Genomic DNA, 18,274 nt, shown 5'->3' on the forward strand with positions numbered 1-18,274 from the left:
CACCTGCTCGTAGAACGCGTCCCTACTTCTCCAATGGTGGTGAGCGTTACACCACTGCAGCCAACACTTGGCATTGCGAAAGATGATCTTAGGCTTGTGTGGGGCTGGTCGGCCATGGAAACCCATTTCATTACGCTCTCTACTAACATTATTGTGCTGACGTTACTTCCAGAGGCAGTTTGGAACTCGGCAGTGAGTGTTGCAACCGAGGACACACGATTTTTACATGCTATGTGCTTCAGCACTCGGTGGTACCGTTCTGTGAGCTTGTGTGGCCTACCACTTCGCGGCTGAGCCATTGTTGCTCCTAGACGTTTCCACTTCACAATAACAGCACTTACAGTTGACCGGGGCAGCTCTAGCAGGGCAGACATTTTGCAAACTGACTTGTTGGAAAGGTGGCATCTTATTACGGTGCCACGTTGAAAGTCAATGAGCTCTTCAGTAAGGCCATTCTACTGCTAATGTTTGTCTATGGAGATTGCATGACTGTGTGCAGGATTTTTTACACCTTTCAGCAATGGGTGTGGCTGAAATAGCACATTTGAAGCGGTTTCCACATACTTTTCTATATATAGTGTACATATCTTGAAAACTTGATTCTTGACAAGCAAAACATTTTGGGACTATGTCAACAATGGACTAATGAAACAAATATCAAAATCAATTTTTTGGGAGAAATTTTCCTTTAAGCAAACCAGACGACACAATTTTCCTCTTTTTTTTATTCACGGATTGCCAGGGGCACATTCCAACACTCAGACATAATTTACAAACTAAGCATTTGTTTTTAGTGAGTTTACCAGATCAGAGGCAGTAGGGATGACCAGGGATGTTCTCTTGATAAGTGGGTCAATTGGACAATTTTTCTGTCCTGCTAAGCATTCAAATGTAAAGAGTACTTTGTGTGTCAGTGAAAATGTATGGAGTAAAAACTATAGATATTTGTTTTAGGAATGTACTGTTGTAAAAGTAGTCCAAAATATAAATAGTAAAGTACAGATACCACCAAAAACGACTTAAGTATTACTTTAAAGTATTTTAACTTAAGTAATTTACACCCCCGACAGAGAGCATGACTTAGCCACAGAGGATTATTAGCTTCTTGAAAAAAAAAATCTAATCACAAGTGTGTGGGGAAGCCTGCAATTTGGGCAGCACAAAGCATCTAAAATATGTGTGAAGATAATGTGTCTTGAGTATAATTTAAAATGTTGCAACAAGAAGAAGGGGAGTAGTGGTGGCGAAGAAATGGCGTGTCTCTCTCCAGAATACATGCACTCAGCTCACCAGAATAATGCTCAGCTGTCTGCCGCCAATTCTTCCGCATGTATTGTTTCATTCTATGAATTCCCCATTACATATGTCACCAGTAGGCCCAGTAAACATACTGTTAATCCCCATCATTTGGTTACATACATTTCTGTTAATGCATGTATTAATTACAGTAATTTACTGTTCTCATTCTCAGAGTGAAAACGTTGTTTGCAGAATTCCCATCCTGCTACACTTAAGTGAAACACGTTTTGGTTTATTTCATAACCATTATGAGTTTTGTCAAAATGTTCTTTTGTTTGGAGTGCTCCCTGAGCAATGAGCAATGTGTGTGGTTTCTCTGTCCTGATAACTTTGAGGGAATGCGGGAGCCTGAGAAGGCATAGAAGTATAGAAGTAGACCTACCTCGCCTGCTGAGTGCAAATGTAGGAAAGAGCCCATTTGGCAATGTCTGATTTCTGATTGTCTTAACTCACCACATCCACCACTAATAAGCTGAGCTTCTCAGTCATTTTTTCTTCACCTCACACATTGTCAAATAAGTCTGTTTTTTAAACATCCATTGCGAGTGATAGTTCCTCATTATTTGAAAAATCTTTCCAACACTCCCGGCTGCTTGAAAATCTATGGAAAGTCCTTAACATGGTTCTCTAGCAATGATCAACAACTAATGTGACAGATCTTGAATAATTTGAACAGTCCAGGTGTGGAAAGAGACTTACCCAGAAAGATCACTGCCAAAGGTGCTTCTACAAAGTTTGGACTCCGGAGTGTAAATACTTAATGTATGTACGTGAGATATGTCTGTACGTGAGATATGTCTGTATTTATTTTTCAAAAAATTTGAAATAATTCTCGAAACATGTTTTCACTTTGTCATGATGGGGTATTGTGTGTAGATGGGTAAGAAAAACATATATTTAATCAATTTTGAATTTATACAGTATACTCAATGGGGAGAGCATGAATGGCAACAACACCGGGACACAGTGTCCTCCTTAGCTTTCACAATAATGTGACACAGGCTGTGTGATCAGTTCACTTGGCTCTCAGCTGCGCAACATACGTCCGTGTCCGTATAACTGCTCAACAACATTGTTCCATAATGTTACAGTATTAGCTAAACCTGTTCACTTTACCAGTAGTATTCAAACGTTTGGTGGCACAGAAGAGGAAAACCTTGTGAGTCTGGTAAAATAGTCTGTGGTATTGTGTAGGATTTAGCTATGTTTTATTAGTTAACTAGGGTGCCTCCACTCCTCCAACGCCATCTTCAACGCCAGGAGTTCTCAGTTGCCAACATCGTAGCTCCTCTCAGCAGGATTGAGACGACGGGACAGGAAGGCACAGGGATGAAGCTTCTGGTCCTGGGCAGATCGCTGGGACATGATGGCCCCCACTCCAACATCCGAAGCATCCACTTCCACCACAAATTGACACGAGGGGTCCGGATGGATGAGGATGGGTGCTGTTGTGAATCGATGTTTCAGGTCCACAAAGGCTTTGTCGACAGCTGGAGACCATTTGAACGGTACCTTGGGGGAGGTGAGTGCCGAGAGGGGGGCCGCCAGGGTGCTGTAATCCCGAATGAAACAGCGGGAGAAGTTAGTAAACCCAATAAACCGTTGCAACTGCACCCTGGACGTTGGTTGAGGCCAATCCACCACTGCTTTCACCTTTCCAGGATCCATCTGAACATTGCCCTCACAAATGACATATCCCAAAAATGTGATAGAAGAGCGGTGGAACTCACACTTCTCGGCTTTCACGAACAATTGGTTCTCCAGGAGGCGTTGACGGACCTGTCTGACATGGAGACATGTTCTTGGGCAGATCGGGAAAAAAACAGGATGTTGTCCAGGTAGATGAACACAAACCGGTTTAGCATGTCCCGAAGCACATCATTGACCAAAGTCTGGAAGAGAGCGGGGTCGTTGGTGAGTCCAAACGGCATGACCTGGTACTCATAATGTCCACTGGCTGTGTTGAAGGCTGTCTTCCACTCATCCCCCTCGAATATCCGAACAGGCGGTAGGCATTCTGAAGGTCCACTTGGAAAACATGGTACCCCCCTGGAGAGGTTAAAATGCAGAGGAGAGGAGAGGTACAGGGTAACGATTTTTGACAGTGATATCGTTAAGTCCCCGGTAGTCAATGCACGGGTGCAGGGTGTTGTCCTTCTTCTCCACAAAGAAAAACCCTGTGCCGGCAGGAGATGCAGGGACGGACGGCCCCAGTGGCCGGAAACTCCTCTATGTACTCCTCTATAGCTTTGGTCTCTGGTCCGGACAGAGAATACAACCGACCCCGAGATGGTGTAGTGCCTGGGAGAAGGTCAGTGGCACAATCATAAGGACGGTGTGGGGGAAGGTAAGTAGCACGTGCTTTTCTGAACACTTCCAGGAGGTCATGATATTCAGTAGGAATAGCAGAGACAGCCACAGTCTTGCTAACATCCTGATGAGGACGACTTGGGGAAGGCTGTGCTACTTGAAGGCAGTGGGAATGGCAAAAAGGAATCCAACCCAGGATGGAGCTTGTGGTCCAGTCAATCACAGGATTGTGTTTTTGTAGCCAGGAAAATCCCACCACAACCGGAACATGGGGAGATGCAATGAGGAGGAACTGTATGATCTCACTGTGGTTACCAGGAACCCGTATTTGAACGGGCACAGTACTATGGGTGACTTCCCCCTTTAGAGCGGCCATCCAATGCCCTAGCATCCATGGGCACAGAGAGAGGCTGAGTGGGAATACCAAGATCCGAAGCTATCGTGGCATCATAAGACATTCATCAGCCCCAGAGTCAATGAGCACTCGGAGAGACTTAGATTGGTCTCCCCACAGCACAAGAGCAAAAAGGGGTGGGTGGGTGAGGGGAATTAGGGAACTCCCAGTCTGACTCACCATAGTACTGGTACCCACTAGAGACAAGGGTTTCCTAATAGGGCAGGTAGCTATAAAATGTCCTGCCCCTCCACAGTACAGACAACAGTTATTATTCATCCTCCGTGAGCGCTCCCAAACTGACAGCCTAGTTCTTCCCAACTGCATAGGCTCAGGAGTATCCAACTCACCCGTCATAGATTCACGAGAGAGCTCAGGTGACTTCGACTCCTCTCGGAAGAGCTGCCTTGCGTTCCCTTAGGCATCCATCAATTTTAATGGTTAAGGCGATAAGAGAATCAAGGTCCACCGGCAGTTCCTGAGCAGCTAGCTCATCCTTTACCTCCTCAGATAATCAGTGCAAAAAAGTATCGAAAAGAGACTCCGGATTCAAGGCACTCTCGGCGGCCAACGTGCGAAAGTCCAACGCGTAGTCTGCCATGCCATGAATTCCTCCAAATGACCGTAAATGGCAGATTGTTGTTCCCAAACTGCCATAGCCCAGGAGAGCGCCCTTCCCGACATTAGCGTAATTATATACGCTATCTTCGACCGGTCTGAAGAAAATGAAGATGGCTGTAGCTCAAAAATAAGCGAGCAATGAGAAAGAAAACCCTGGCAGGTACCAGGATTCCCCGAATATCGCTCTGGAGGAGGTAAGCGGGGTTCACGGGAGTCAGGATAGGCTGTACAAACTCACCACAGATAGTGAAAAAATGACTGGGTGATTGGGGTTTTTCAGAGGTGGCAGAGCTAACTCCCTGATTTGCTCGATAATAGCCTTTAACCCATGTTCGTGGCGTTCCGTCAAGGAACTGAGCCCTTCCAAAAGGCCATATAGCAACTCCTGATGTCTCCTAATGGTGTCTCCCTGCAAGGAGACAGCATGGCGGAGCTGGTCCAAGTCTGCTGGGTCTGTCATGGCCAGTTCGTACTATCAAGGCACAAGGCGAGACTCAAATGCAGACACAGGAGGCAGATGGTTGGAGTCTTACAATGTTTATTAATCCGAAGGGGTAGGCAAGAGAATGGTTGTGGACAGGTAAAAAGGTCAAAACCAGATCAGAGTCTAGGAGGTACAGAGTGGCTTACAGGCTCGTGGTCAAGGCAGGCAGAATGGTCAGGCAGGCAGGTACAAAGTCCAGAAACAGGCAAGGGTCAAAACCGGGAGGACTAGAAAAAAGAGAAGGCAAAAAGCAGGAGAATGGGAAAAACGCTTTTTGACTTGGAAACATACAAGACGAACTGGCACTGAGAGACAGGAAACACAGGGATAAATACACAGGGGAAAATAAGCGACACCTGGAGGGGGGTGGAGACATTTTATGTATAAATGTATAGTTTTTCTTAAATGTTCTTACATTAAATGTATAGCATTATACTGGCACCATAGTTGCCAGCTTAATAATGTAATTTTGCTTTACAACAGAGATGCTGTAATATATTTTACAGTACTATTTTACTTACTGTAAAATATGACAGTATCATCCCTGCTGTAAATTGGCAACTTTGGTGCCAGTATAATGATGTACATGTACAGGGAAAAGCTTGACAGTGTAGCCTAACTTCTAGTGTTGTGTCGATTCCAAAAAATGCAAGGTACTCAGCATTTAACCTTTTCACGCTAATGGTTGCCCTAGTGTGATGTTTTTTTATGCGAGTGATGTCAGAATGCACTCACTGTTCCAAAATGTGATTGTTACGCAACAGGACAGTTAAACCACGCTGCCCTGAAACCAAGGCACAGTGCTTGCTCAATATCTATAGGCTATGTTTCAACTTGTCAGTTTAAAAACCTTTTAAGGATCTGTGTCCCGCTAGCGGGACAACTTCCGGTGAAACTGGAGGGCACGCAATTCAAATAAATAATTTAAACGTTTAGGTACATAAAAGTGTCTTATATCGGCTGAAAACTTAAATTCTTGTTAAATTGAGGTGTGTTCCGCCTCATTAATTCAAATAGAAGTACCCCATTGCACTGTTGCGAACAATTTACGTTTTAGGCATTACTGAGCCGGACAAACTTCTCTCTTCTATGAGAGCCAAAGCACAAACTTCTTCCTCTCTGGCACATTTTCCTGCTGGCACCCACGTTGCCTTCACTACTGATAACTTTGGACATGTGTGCGTTCCTATCAAAGTAAATGCCTTATTATGTTATCATTAAAGTTTCTGTATATCGTGTTGTCATTTCTACTGTAGCACACCATATGAATGTATGTATGTATGGAGCATAATGTATTTACTGTTTTATTCACGTTTTCAAGTACTGGTGAAAAATCATGTATTCTGATTCTTGCATAGATTGTAATGGACACATGTGATGTTTGTAAAATCATTTTTTGAAGGTTATACTGATTATGATGAGCTAATGTTAAGCTAATTGCCAGCTATGTGTGGCACTATGTTTGTTGACTTCATGCAATGCATTCTGGTTGTCACAAAAACGTCTGTTAGACCACAGATGTTATAACAAAACAAGGTGAAGGATTGGTTCACTCGTCTTTCGAGTAAACTTCCGGAAGTGAATGATGGAAGTGAATGATGGTAGACGACACCCCCTTCAACATGCATACTGCAAACAGACCCAACTCATTTTGTAACCTCTTATCTTTGGTTGATGCGAAAAAAACAAATGGTGAGCGGCGAAAAAACAGTTTGGCCAGTTCAAATGCTAACTTTTGCGTCAATCATAACTGGACATTATAAATAAGTGTTCTAATCACACCGGTTTGAGCATATGCTGCAGGGACCACTGTAGAATGATCACACCTATTCAGTATGTTCGTATGTGTCAAAGGGTTAAAGGGATTTCTTTAGATTTTTTTTTATAAAGAACTGAAAACTCCCTGATCAATTCTGTCGGCCACCCACTGGGTGTGTTTTCAGGGGTTGAATTAAATCTATTCAGTACGTGTAAGGCAGCCACATTCGCATAGATCGGTTAGTCTGAATAACAACTACTGAGAATTCTGAATTGGGCCCTATGAGATGTGGAAATTAACTTTGTAAACTGATATGAAATCATATCTATGACCACTGGTCTCAGAGGTGCATTTGAAAAGGAAAAAATAGGAAAGAGCAAAACGGGGGAAATAATCCAGAATCAGAGCCCTCAGTAGCTAAGTACCTCTTTACTTCCCTCCATCCACTCGAGAGCAGACTAAATTATATTTTTTGTTGGCATTATGGTTGGAGAACCACAACTAACTATCTTCTAAACATTTCACTGCACAACAAACACTTCAGTCTTTAAAGTGCATTCTCTATGCATACCGTAAAGCCATAATGTACAGAATATGTAAGTGTTCTCTCTACTTTCTTTGTCAGAGTGATAAAGAGGTCATTTTAGTGATCAGATAGGATGGCAGCAGACAGGCAGGCAGGCAGGCAGTCAGCACAGATGTGGGCTCAGACACAAGTCCCTTTCTCAGCCCCCGCTCAGCTGCTGGAATGCCCCTGGGACAGGCACAAACATCTGGAAGGAATATCCAATGGGAGTGATACAGTAACCAGAGTAATGAAAAATACATTCACCACCATGCCATTGTATAAAAACAAGCCTACCTGACACGCCACGATATGCACTGTTATGATGCTCTTTGATTTGTGTTATTCTGCTTAGCTAATAAGCTATGTGTACATGGATACAGAATCAACAGCAAATACCATCATAAAGCAGACCACATGGACAAGGCCAGGATGTCACTGTATCTATGATTCCCACCAGACATGGCATTTTATCTACTTTGATCCTCTCTATTCAAAACACCTGTTTAATTAAAGTTCACTTCTAATTGGATTTTTGTTGCATAGGAGCAAATGTAATTTAGTTGCAGTCACCTAATATAATATGTTTACAATACTAGACATCTGAATAAATATAAAGAGAAAGCTTTGAGATCAATTCCGCTGCAAGTAGTGTAATATGGTATATTTTTCCACATTTTAGTACTTTTTTTAACAAAAATGTATCCCATAGCCATATTAAAAGTCCTTTGTACGGTTTTGTACTCTCGATTATGAATACAGTATGTGCTTAAGGTTAGACACACAAGCTAAAGAGACTGTGACACATTAAACATTAAACATTTTCAGAAAGACACAAACTGCTTAAAAGCGTTGGTTGACAAGGTCAGATGAGTGGTGCAGAATGTGAGTCAGTAGGACAGCTTTAAAGGGAGGGTTTTAATGTGGCTGGCTGTGCTGTTTAAAGATTGTTTGCATCCCAAATGGCCCCCTATTCCCATAGGGCTCTGGTAAAAAGTAGTGCACTATATATGGAATAGGTTGCCATTTGGGATGTATACATTGTTTAGAGCTCAGTGATGTGAGACCGTGCCACAAGGGATGGCCTCAGGGATCTTTTATAATGAGCTTTTGAAAATGTTGCAAATAATGACTTTTTTTTCTACTTATATGTCCACTTATGAATGTATAAACAAAACCCTGTAGATAGCGAAGGGATTTACAATACTACTGCTGTTGTACCACAAGAGCAACAACCACTCATGATGGTAATAGTGTTGATAATTACTTTTCAAAAAGCCTGACACAAAAATGATCTTATTACATTCATATTAAATTATTTAAGTGTTTCTCTCTTAATCTGTCTGTTTTTGATTGAGGGTCCGGTGTTTGCAGGGTGGTTAGACGTGATATAGTGAAGGATAACCTCGTGTGTAGGTACAGCATACCACTGGGTCTGTCAAGCTAATGTTGCCTTATAGTACTGCACACACAGCCAATAATCCCCATAAATGTTCTCTTTACCAGCATCTGCTATCTGCTAGCACTGCTTGACTGGCATTGAGATCTCTAAGACCTGGCCTTGGATGTTTGGCCCCGGTCCGTCTCTCCATCCCCTAGCGGTCTTTGCTCTGCTGCATGCCCCAGTGCATCCTGGGACAGCAGTGTGGCCTCGGCCCGGACAGCCAGCCAGTCCTCTCGCCCCCTTGGGACCTCTTCATTATCTGTCATTAAATGTTTTAAAGTTTGCATAATTGATCCTCCCCCAATAAGTCGTGATTGATTTATGGCGGTCTGGGCTGTAGAAGGTAGCTAGTGGTTAAAAATTCATAACCCTGCTATGCGTCTTCACAATCCATTAGGTGTTCCCGGACCCAGAGTTCTCTCATTGATTGACCTTGTGCTGAGAATCTCATAGACTCATAGACTCCCCTCCCCTGATATATAGTGTGGGAAGAGTTATGTTTTAGTCTTTTTCCCTTGATTGCTTGACTTTGATTTTATCTTACTCCTACTGTCTCAATCTATCTCTGTCTCATTCTCTCGGTCTCTCTTTCTCACTCACTCATTCCATCGTCCCTCCCTCTCTCCCTCTCTCTGTCTCCCCATCTCTCTCTCTTCCCTCTCCTATATGCCCCCCACCCTCTCTTTCTCCCTCCCTCCATCTAGATTGAAGCCTTTACTCAGAGGGAGACGATGAATAAATAAAGCATGGTCCATAAACAGCTTTTCACTATTATTTAAGCTTCCAGGGCCTGGCACTCTGACAGCCTCCCTCTCCTGCCATCAAATTCAAGTGTGTAAATTTTCTAAAAGGCTCTGAATGTTTTATGATGATTTCAGGGAATGATGGAGTAATAGCTGAATAGTGAAGCTATTAGTTTTAATATTTATATTGAGTGCTTTGAATCATTAATGTAACAGGATGTAAAATCAGAGCTGCGGGATGTATGCGCTTCACAACCACAGCCACTTGGTAAAAAATATTTGTTTTGTTGAGGAGCGCAATGCAGGTTGCAGTCATCACCTAACTGTTGTGATCCAGCTGGCTGCCTATCAGGGTGAGGGGCGACACGCTCCTCTTCCATCCATTTTAAAAGCACTTCTTGAAAGAGTTTCTTAAAATATAGAGAGTGTTCGTGAAAAAAGCAACACATCTTAAGCATGTTGGCGTTTATAATTCTGGCGTTTATAATTCTAAGGTTAAGTCCTCTGCTACTGGATACTGCATTTATTTATCCTCAAGCCTAGTAATGTCATGTTTGTAATACTTAGCCTACTGTGGATATTATAGTTCACTAAACCTTTTTATGCAGTTTCTGTCAAAGCATAAAACTACAGAGCTTGGAAATAAAAATAATAAACCGTCTTGCCTAATGTTAACAGTGTAGAGGAATACATTTACACTATATCAAAAAATATACTGCTGTCAACATTACACTTTATTTAATTGAGCATGTATTTGATCAACATAACATTTCAGGATTTAATAAAAGAAGATGTTTTTCCAAAAAATGCAAAAACATGCAAGGGTTTTAACATAAGAGTTTGTATCATAAGTGCTGTATGCATCATGACACAGCTGCAACTAAAGAAGGTTCCCCTCAGTCAAATCCTTCCAGAAATATAGAGCCACAGTTTGGTGTTGCTCTTTCCCATTGGCACAGGGAGCTAGAAAAAATGCCTGATGCATTTTCTGCTCTGCAGAGCTCTGTGGAGTTAAAGGCCAGTTTATTCTTATGGGTATCAGACTTGTCGGTCCTGAGGGAGACCAGACTCTTTCATGCACAGTTAGTGCATTTGACTCAGCCTGGAGATGCTCTCAGATGGAAAAGCCATGTTTAGAGGACATCTTATGAGACATTAAAGCACTGCTGCTCCATTGTTTTAGCTCTTCCTAAATGTCACTTCCCTCTCTGGAGCCTGCCCTTCAGTAGAGACACAGTACAGCACGCGGCGACGAAGCGGCACAGAGAAAAGATTTCTTCTTATTTTTGTTCCCAAATAGGGTCCATCTGTCCAGATGGCCATCGTGTGTAACAAGTTCTACGCCACTTCTAGGCCACTATATTTTATTTTCCACAAAAACAAATAGGTAACATGCAACATGTGTATTAGCTTTGTGAGTTGGAGTTTCAATGTATTTGATAATGACATCTGAAAAGGGACTGGATAGTGTTGTGGAACTAGCTAGCTACATATTTGGCTAGTCTGGTGTTCTATGCTTTACGATGCTACTTTTTAGCCACAGAAGCAGAAGCAAACATGTCTCTCTATGAATTGCAATCGCTAGAGCTTGAACAGCAAGAGCTTGAACTGCTCTTACTGGTCAGGAGGAGAAGAAGAAGAAAAACGACTGAGAAAATGGCAAGTTTATCCACTGAACACTACAAGAGGGGAAGATGGAGAAATGATGTCTCATGTCCAACCTATTCGAAGCATTGTTGAGGAAATACGTTTTTAATACTTTCTGACATGGGTTGACAAATTTGATGACTTACTTCAGTGGCCTGTCCCTAACATCTCGCCCGAGAGAACTCACAGCTTGTCCGTGCTGCAGAAAGACTGTCTGTGACCCTTCGGTTTGTGGCGAGTGGCAGCACACAGCAAAGTATCGCTCTGAGTTATAAGCTAGGAATCTCAACAGTTTGTGCCATTGTCACGGAAGTGTGCCAGGCTATATGGCATGTCCTGAAAGAGGATTTTGTTGCTTATCCCTCCATGCCAAATATGGGCAGAAATCGCTAGAGAGTTCGGTGCAGAAGCTGTCGACGGAAAACCTATTTGGATCTAATTTCTGGCAAACTCGGGCAGAGAGTACTACAACTACAAGGGTTTTTTCTCAATGCCTGATGGCAGTCTGTGATGCAAAGTACCGCTTCACCATGATAGACGTGGGCACATATGGCCGGTCGGGAATTGCGGGAATCTTCTGACGAAGCAAGTTCAGCTTTCAACTCATTGCAGGCTAGCTGCCGCTACCAAGGCTAGAGTGCTTGCCAGGGACCCAAACAAAGGGCCCATATGTCTTCGTGGGAGACGAGGCATTCCTACTGGTGGCTCCCGAGTGGCGCAGCGGTCTATGGCACTGCATCGCAGTGCTAAAGGTGTGACTACAGACCCTGGTTCAATCCTGGGCTGTATCACAACCGGCGGTGATCAGGAGTCCCATAGGGCAGTGCAGAATTGGCCGGGCTAGGCTGTCATTGTAAATAAGCATTTGTTTTTAACTGGCTTGCCTAGTTTAAATAAAAAAATCCCTCTGATGGTAAACATGATGCGACCATATCCATGTAAGATACAGTAAATACATGTGACTATACATATGATGTGGAAATTATACCAATACAGATGTTGTAATTATATGCCTCACATAAAAGTAATCTGGCATCTCAGTAAGAGGATGGGGGCCTATGTCCAATGCACAGGCGGCTACACAGTTGATGTAGTACACATTTTATATTTAACCTTTATTTAACTAGGCAAGTCAGTTAAGAACAAATTGTTATTTACAATGACGGCGTACACCGGCCAAAGCCAGATGACGCTGGGCCAATTGTGCGCTGCCCGGTTGTGATACAGCCTGGATTCAAACCAGGGTGTCTGAAGTGATGCCTCTAGCACTGTGTCTTAGACCGCTGCGCCACTCGGGAGCCCAATACTAATGGAAACACTTATTTTATTCAAAGGTTCTTCTGGCCTTGATGACGCCAAGAAGATCTACAGCTACCACTCAAGAGCCAGAAGAATTTCAGAGAACTGCTTTGGAATCCTTGCTGCAAGATGGGAATCCTGTGACAAGCCCTTTAGGTTGCCCCAGAGAAAGGCCTGCATGGCCCTCCACAGCTACCTTTGCACCACAGACACTTCAGACACTGACAACACAGAGTCATCAACACGGTACAGCCACCCAACATTTGTTGACCGCTCCACACCTACTGGGGACCTGCATCCAGGAGAATGGAGACAAGTGGTACAAGGAGACACCAGCTTCCTGGGCCCAAGAAACATGTCGGCAGACAGGGCAACCAGAGTGCTATAGATGTGTGCAACAACCTCAAGGACTACTGTACTTCCTCACACCAGCTGGTTAAGTGTCTTTCCAGGATGCTACTATCACACATAAAACCCTACAGTAAATGTTCAAATGTTGGAGTGTGGTTTGGAAAACATGTGCGCACATATGTTCTCTTCCTCTGGCTGATGACTGTTTATATCGTATGTCATATTGTGAGCTACACACTTGGTTTGGGTGTTTGGAATTGGCTGTTTTTCTTATTCATACTTTACAAATCCTAATAAAGACAACCATAATGATAGTCACTTCATCCTTGTGTTGTTTTAGTTAGTCATATTTTGGGGAGGATAGACCCCTCAATACATCTACCCAATCAACGTAATATAAGGTTGTACATGGTCATGTGTAGTGGCCTTTTAATGGAGAATTTCCTGCTATGGTTTATGGGTGAGACTGAGTGTCCAGCTGTAGACACTAAGGAAAGACCCCCAAGACCTTAACCTCATCTACAAAGCAGTACTTTTACTGAATGACTTATTCAGAACAGTAATATGTTCTGCCACAATGACCTTTTCTACACAGCTCTTGTACAAAGCAGTACATTTAATGAGTGACTGATTCTGAACAGTAATATTTTCTGCCACAAGTACAAATAACCAGACAGAGACATTTGCAGACCTTTTAGATAATTTTTTATGACCATAAAGGGAAATCGTGCAATGTAATCCATAATGTAATACACCGGTGAAAAGTGTGATGAAAGGGTAAATAAGAGACAAAACACAAAGTAAATACCAGTAAATTACCCACCACCTTAACATGTGAATGAGAAAATAAGTTTAAAAAATGAAATAAACATGCAAACCCCCAGGTAAATTACCCACCACCTCAACGTGTGAATAATGAAAATGCACACAACGTCAGTTTTTGGGGTGAGACGGAGGGCTTTGTCTCACTCAAGTGCGGACGGAACGGACACACAGTACTGATCGATGGTACGCCATCGTGTCCCTGACAAACGGGAGACATTGATCAGCAGGAATGGACACCACCCATGGCACGGTGACGTCATAGACTCATCGAAGGGTTGTAGAGGTTATTGTCTTGTCTCACCAGCTGGCACAGACACTCCTCAAAACTGCACAGAGACATAGACATAATTGTGCGTAGAAAATGTCAAATTAAAAACAAAAAAAGGAAGCTTGCAAGTAGAATAGCAAGTAGTAGAGGCGAATAGCAGCACATCCATCTCTTCTGAGTTTATACCAGAAAGGACACAAGAAAAGATGTGATGTAGATACATGGCCTTCAAAAAGTATTCAGACCCCTTCACTTTTTCCTCATTTTGTTACATTACAGCTGTCACGTCCTGACCAGTATAAGGGTTATTTGTTATTGTAGTTTGGTCAGGACGTGGCAGAGGGTATTTTGTTTATGTGGTTCGGGGTGGTGATTTATTTAGTAGGGTGTTGGTTTAGTTAGTTCCGGGTTTTTGGGGTTATGTTCTAGGTTTGTATTTCTATGTGGTCTCTAGTCTTTTGTATTTCTATGTCTAGTTTATTGGGGTTGGACTCTCAATTGGAGGCAGGTGTTTTCTAGTTGCCTCTGATTGAGAGTCCTATATATGTGTAATTGTTTGGTGTAGTTTTTGTGGGAGACTGTTTCTTGTTTTGCCTGTGTGAGCCTGACAAGACTGTTTTGTTGTTCGTGCGTTCTTCGTTTTGTTGTTTTGGTGTTCTCTTTATTTAAAATAAATATCAAGATGAGCATCCACATTCCTGCTGCGTTTTGGTCCTCTATTCCCGACGACAGCCGTTACAACAGCCTTATTCTAAAATTGATAAAATAAACAATTTTCCTCAGCGATCTACACACAATACACCATAATGACAAAGCGAAAACAGGTTTTTAGAATTGTTTGCTTATTTATATCTATTTTTTTACAGAAATAACTTATTTATAGTATTCAGACCCTTGCCATGAGATTCGAAATTGAGCTCAAGTTCATCCTGTTTACACTTGATTGGAGTCCACCTGTGGTAAATTCAATTGATTGGACATGATTTGGAAAGGCAGACACCTGTCTATGTAAGGTCCCAAAGTTGACAGTGCATCTCAGAGCAAAAACCAAGCATTGAGGATGAAGGAATTGTCCGTAGAGCTCCGAGACAGGATTGTGTTGAGGCACATATCTGGGGAAGGGTACCAAAACACTTCTGCAGCATTGAAGGTCCCCAAGAACACAGTGGCATCCATCATTCATAAATGGAAGATGTTTGGAACCACCAAGACTCTTCCTAGAGCTGGCCGCCTAGCCAAACTGAGCAATCGGGGGAAAAGGGCCTTAGTCAAGGAGGTGACCAAGAACCTGATGATCACTCTGACAGAGCTCTAGTGTTCCTCTGTGGAGATGGGAGAACCTTCCAGGAGGACAACCATCTCTTCAGCACTCCACTAATCAGGCTTTTATGGTGGAGTGGCCAGTGGAAGCCACTCCTCAGTAAAAGGCACATGACAGCCCGCTTGGAGTTTGCCAAAAGGCACCTAAAGACAAGATTATCTGGTCTGATGAAACCAAGATTTAACTCTTTAACTCTGCAAAGTACAGAGAGATCCTTGATAAAACCCTGCTCCAGAGTGCTCAGGACATCAGACTGGGGCAAAGGCTCATCTTGCAACAGGACAATGATCCTAAGCACACAGCCAAGACAACACAGGAGTGGCTTCGGGACAAGTCTCTGAATGTCCTTGAGTGGCCCAGCCTAAGTCTGGACTTAAACCAAATTGAACATCTCTGGTGAGACCTGAAAATAGCTGCGCATCAACGGTCCCCATCCAACATGACAGAGATTGAGAGGATCTGCATAGAAGAATGGGGAAAACTCCCCAAATACATGTATGCCAAGTAAAAGGTCTGAATTCTCATGTAAATGTGATATTTCAGTTTTTTATTTAAAAAAATTAGCAAAAATGTCTAAAAACCTGTTTTTGCTTTGTCATTTTGGGGTATTGTGTGTAGACTGAGGAGGGAAAAAACGATTTAATCAGTTTTACCAGAAGGCTGTAACGTAACAAAATATGGAGAAAGTCAAGGGGTCTGATTACTTTCCGAAGGCACTGTACCTGGGCGGGAGTTCCATTGCCAAACTCACTCAATACTGCCCCTCAGTCTTTGCGAGGAATGATCCGAAAGGTCTCAATTTCCAGGTTGATAAAAATTGCATTATATGACTAAGCGTATAACACACACCCTTTTGTGACGAAAAACAACATTGCAACACTAGACTACTCTCTGTACCGTCCATCTCCGTAGTGTCTGGATTGGCCTTAAGGCACACACAGACACACAAACACAAACTGCTCTCTATGGACGATAGCGTATAAGGATGATGGCTTGTCTGGATTCCATTTTGGGTCTGATTCAGGAAGAGATGCAGTGACTGAAACAGATGTTTTATACAGACTGCCCCTCTTACTGTGTGTGTTTGTGCGCGTGGGTGCGTGTGTGCACGGCTGTGTTAGGGCGTGTATTTGTGTGTTCCCATCCCCATGTGCGTGTGTCTGTCAGCACCTGTGTGTGTGTAGCGAGACCACTCTCCCCCATCTCCCTGAATACATGAGAGAATGTTAGCATTTTGAGCGCTTAACATTAGCCACTAGCATTAGAATGACTTGTGCGCCATGATAGGATTCATTAGCGGAGGCAAAAATGGCGGAATTGTAAAATGCGATCAAAGAGCATCATGCTGTCTCTCCATCTCTCTCTCACTCTCTCTCTCTCTCTCTCTTTATCTCACTCCCTCTCACTCTCTCTCAACACCTAGTCTCCAGTCCTAATTGCTATGATGGGTTTGTGTTCGACACAAGCACTTCTTGCTCGGCCTTGCAGAATAAATCTTGTTTCGCGGTATGGAGTAGAATATAAAGAGATGTATCATAATCTAATTCCCTTGCGCTCTGCCTGATGCCTGATACAAGGTACCAGGTATGATAGCACTGCAATTCCACATGTAACGGAATTAATTACATAACAAAAAATATAAACAAAACATGCAACAATTCCAACGATTTTACTGAGTTACAGCTTATACAGTGGGGAAAAAAAGTATTTAGTCAACCACCAATTGTGCAAGTTCTCCCACTTAAAAAGATGAGAGAGGCCTGTAATTTTCATCATAGGTACACGTCAACTATGACAGACAAAATGAGAAAAGAAATCCAGAAAATCACATTGTAGGATTTTTTATGAATTTATTTGCAAATTATGGTGGAAAATAAGTATTTGGTCACCTACAAATAAGCAAGATTTCTGGCTCTCACAGACCTGTAACTTCTACTTTAAGAGGCTCCTCTGTCCTCCACTCGTTACCTGTATTAATGGCACCTGTTTGAACTTGTTATCAGTATAAAAGACACCTGTCCACAACCTCAAACAGTCACACTCCAAACTCCACTATGGCCAAGACCAAAGAGCTGTCAAAGGACACCAGAAACAAAATTGTAGACCTGCACCAGGCTGGGAAGACTGAATCTGCAATAGGTAAGCAGCTTGGTTTGAAGAAATCAACTGTGGGAGCAATTATTAGGAAATGGAAGACATACAAGACCACTGATAATCTCCCTCGATCTGGGGCTCCACGCAAGATCTCACCCCGTGGGGTCAAAATGATCACAAGAACAGTGAGCAAAAATCCCAGAACCACACAGGGGGACCTAGTGAATGACCTGCAGAGAGCTGGGACCAAAGTAACAAAGCCTACCATCAGTAACACACTACGCGGCCAGGGACTCAAATCCTGCAGTGCCAGACGTGTCCCCCTGCTTAAGCCAGTACATGTCCAGGCCCGTCTGAAGTTTGCTAGAGAGCATTTGGATGATCCAGAAGAGGATTGGGAGAATGTCAGATGAAACCAAAATAGAACTTTTTGGTAAAAACTCAACTCGTCGTGTTTGGAGGACAAAGAATGCTGAGTTGCATCCAAAGAACACCATACCTACTGTGAAGCATGGGGGTGGAAACATCATGCTTTGGGGCTGTTTTTCTGCAAAGGGACCAGGACGACTGATCCGTGTAAAGGAAAGAATGAATGGGGCCATGTATCGTGAGATTTTGAGTGAAAACCTCCTTCCATCAGCAAGGTCATTGAAGATGAAACATGGCTGGGTCTTTCAGCATGACAATGATCCCAAACACACCGCCCGGGCAACGAAGGAGTGGCTTCGTTAGAAGCATTTCAAGGTCCTGGAGTGGCCTAGCCAGTCTCCAGATCTCAACCCCATAGAAAATCTTTGGAGGGAGTTGAAAGTCCGTGTTGCCCAGCGACAGACCCAAAACATCACTGCTC

The sequence above is a fragment of the Salmo salar genome, chromosome ssa23 (assembly GCF_905237065.1).
Source record: "Salmo salar chromosome ssa23, Ssal_v3.1, whole genome shotgun sequence".
Classification (NCBI taxonomy): Eukaryota; Metazoa; Chordata; class Actinopteri; order Salmoniformes; family Salmonidae; genus Salmo; species Salmo salar.